The sequence below is a fragment of the Vulpes vulpes genome, chromosome 3 (genome assembly GCF_048418805.1).
Source record: "Vulpes vulpes isolate BD-2025 chromosome 3, VulVul3, whole genome shotgun sequence".
Lineage (NCBI taxonomy): Eukaryota > Metazoa > Chordata > Mammalia > Carnivora > Canidae > Vulpes > Vulpes vulpes.
The window spans coordinates 69,221,173-69,224,741 of NC_132782.1; positions in this window are offsets into that span (position 1 = coordinate 69,221,173).

Consider the following 3,569-nt stretch of genomic DNA (forward strand, 5'->3'; position numbering starts at 1 on the left):
GATCCTGGAGACCCTAGATCGAGTCCCACGTCAGGCTCTCTGTATGATGCCTGCTTCTCCCTCTGCCTGTGTCTCTGCCTCTCTCTCTGTCTCTATGAATAAATAAATAAAACATTTAAAAGAAGAAAAAAAAAGGAGAAAAGAGTGAGATCCAGGGAAGAGTGGAAATACCAACTTTATTTTTTTTTAATTTTTTATTTATTTATGATAGTCACAGAGAGAGAGAGAGAGAGAAGCAGAGACACAGGCGGAGGGAGAAGCAGGCTCCATGCACCGGGAGCCTGATGTGGGATTTGATCCCGGGTCTCCAGAATCGCGCCCTGGGCCAAAGGCAGGCGCCAAACCACTGCGCCACCCAGGGATTCCCCGATACCAACTTTAGAATTTAACTCAAACACACTTGTTAAAATGCCAGGGATAGTAATAGTAATTGCAGAAGAAGAGCAACAGGTACAATCTTATTAAACATTAGATAAGAAAAAAAATGAAATAAAGACAATTTGATCTATCATGTAATAGAAAAGACAGAAATCGAAAGAAAAAAATCATAGAGAAGAACTAGTAGAAATCAGTAACCATATAAAATTGCATTGTAGCAGAAAGCAGAGTAATACAATGGGGAATAAAAAACATCAGACAAATTATCGGTCAAAATAAAGCTAGTTTACAAACACTAATCAGAAAAACAGATTCTAAGGCGAAAATCTTTTTCAGTAAAAATATTCACCATTGAAAAAATTCAGTTCATTAAGATATATAAATGTGTATGCAACTAACAAAAGAGTTTCAAAATAAGAAAGGTAAAAATCTACAGAATGATTAGGAAAATGAATAAATCCACAATCATCAATGCAGCACATTCCTGTCACTAATTGATAAATCCCTGGGAGGGAAAGATAATATGAATTTAGATAACCTAAGAGAGCAATTAGCAAGATTATTCTAATGGAAATATTAAATGTTCAAGCAAGACTTACAAAAATTAAGCAAGTCTGGGGTCACAAAGCAAGCCTCGGTGAATTTTGAATAAGCATCATACAATTAGGTTTCAACTTAATAATTTAAAAATTAATTGAGGAAACTTTACATCTGCCTGTCATAAGCCACATTTCCAATAGCATGTGTGACAAAGAAGTTGTAATGGAAATCAGGAAAATTTATATGCTGTGTGAAAACTTAAGTAATGAACCTAAAGTAGTATTTACAGAGAAATTAAGCCTTGAGTACTTAGGAAAGTAGGACTTAAATTAGCAAGCTCAATGGCCAACTCAAAAGTCAGGAACAAAGTAAGGGTAATCACATAGTAAGTATCACATATTAATGAAATAAACTATGAAGTTACAATAGAATCAACAATACCAAAGCTATTTTAAAAAATAAATGATTGATAAAGTAAACAAATGTCTGACAGGCTATATAATTCACTCGGAAAATTTAGCCTAGGAAACTAAAGAAATGAAAATCCAGATACATTTGTGACCATTAAAGAAACTGAGTCAGTAAATACTTACCAAGTGATGGTTTGCCAGAAAGATTTTACCAAATATTCAAGGCACAATTAATCCCTATTTTATAAGTTATTCCAGTGAATATAAAAATTATAGGCCAAAGTCATCAAACTTCAAAGATGCTTTATCATTGGAAAATATACTAATACAAATCACCTCATCAGCATAATTAAGAAAAACCATATGATTATTTCAATAGCTATTTAGTATACTTTGATAAAATTCAATGTGCACTTATCATCTAAAAAAAAACATTTTAGGGCGCCTCGGTAGCTCAGGCCATTAAGCATAAGCTTCTGCCTTCTGCTCAGGTCATGATCCTGGAGTCCTGGGATGGAGCCCCCCCATAGAGCTCCCTGCTCAACAGGAAGTCTACTTCTCCCTCTCCCTCTGCTGCTCCCCCTGCTTGTGCTCTCTCGCTCTCTCTCTGTCAAATAAAGTAGCAAAATCTTTTAAAAATTAAAAACAAACTTCTTGGCTATTATCCTAGTAATAGAAGGGAGTTTACCCAATTTGATAGACTATCTTCCAAAAACAAAATCCACTAAAAATTTGACATTTAATCATAAAAAGTTGGAGACATTCCGTTGAAAGAGATCAAGACAAGCAAGCATACATCCACCCTTCCATTCAAAACCAAAACAATGGTTGAAAGGAAGAAACTAACTGAGCCCCAAATGATGGAATTGTCTCCAGCAAAGCCACTTAAAAGTATTCCAGATAGGGGCGTCTGGGTGGCACAGTGGGTTAAGCGCCTGACTCTTGGTTTCAGCTCAGATCCTGATCTCAGAGTCTCAGAATCCTAGAATGGAGCCCTGCATCCATCTGGTTCCATGCTCACTAGGGAGTCTTCTTAAGATTGTCTGCCTCTCCCTATCTCTCTGCCCATCCCCCACCTGGAAACACATGCTCTCTCTCATTCTCTCTCTCTCAAATAAATAAAACCCTTTTAAAAAAATCTACAGAGGGATGCCTGCGTGGCTCAGCGGTTGAGCATCTGCCCTCGACTCAGGGCATGATCCCAGAGTCCTGGGATTGAGTCCCACATTGGGCTCCCTGCATGGAGCCTGCTTCTCCTCTGCCTGTGTCTGCCTCTCTCTGTGTGTTTCTCATGAAAAAATAAAATCTTTTAATAAAAAAAATCTACAGATAAATAATTAGAACAGAAAGTTTTGCAAGTTTCCTATGTAGAATCTCAGTATATAAATCAGTTCTGTTACCATAAACCTGCAGCAAATACGTTTAGAAAAAATAACATTAACAACAACAACAACAACAAAATCGATAGATTACCTAAGAAATTTTGGCAAAAGGTATGTTGGATCTCTGTGGAAAACGTATAAAACTAAAGTTAAAGATCCCAATGAATTTTTTTAAGACTTTATTTATTCATGAAAGACACACACACAGAGAGAGAGGGAGAGAGGCAGAGATACAGGCAGAGGGAGAAGCAGGCTCCCTGCAAGGAGCCCAATGTGACTCAATCCCAAGACCCTAGGATCATGACCTGAGCCGAAGGCAGACGCTCAACCACTGGCCACCCAGGCGTCCCATGAATTTCAAAATAAATTGATGATATCCCACATTTATGTGCAGAGTGATTCAGTAGGTAACATCCTGAATATGAACTATTCAGAAATATCCACACTTCCCAAATTCATCCTTTCTCGCAATGGAGATCCAATCAAAATCTCAAGTGGCTAGATGGAATTTAAGTAGATCCTAAAAGTTATAAGCAAAGCAAGAGCAAATGTGTAAGAGTGATTAAAGAATTTCTGCAGAAAATGAACAGGGTAGGTTGGAGTCCTTATTGTTCTTAAAGCCATAGAGATTAAGGCATTGAGATATTGGCACAGAGTGAACAATGTAACAGAGGGCCCATAAACAGGCCCACATGTATGCCATCTTTGATGGGTGACAAAGGGGGCCACTGAGGAGAGGCACAACTCAGCAAATGAATCTAAGCCAATTGAGAACCGTGAATGAAAAACACTGAATTAGATACCTCCCTCAAGCCATTTATAGAAATAACTCCAAAGTAGATTAAAGCCAAAGTGAGAA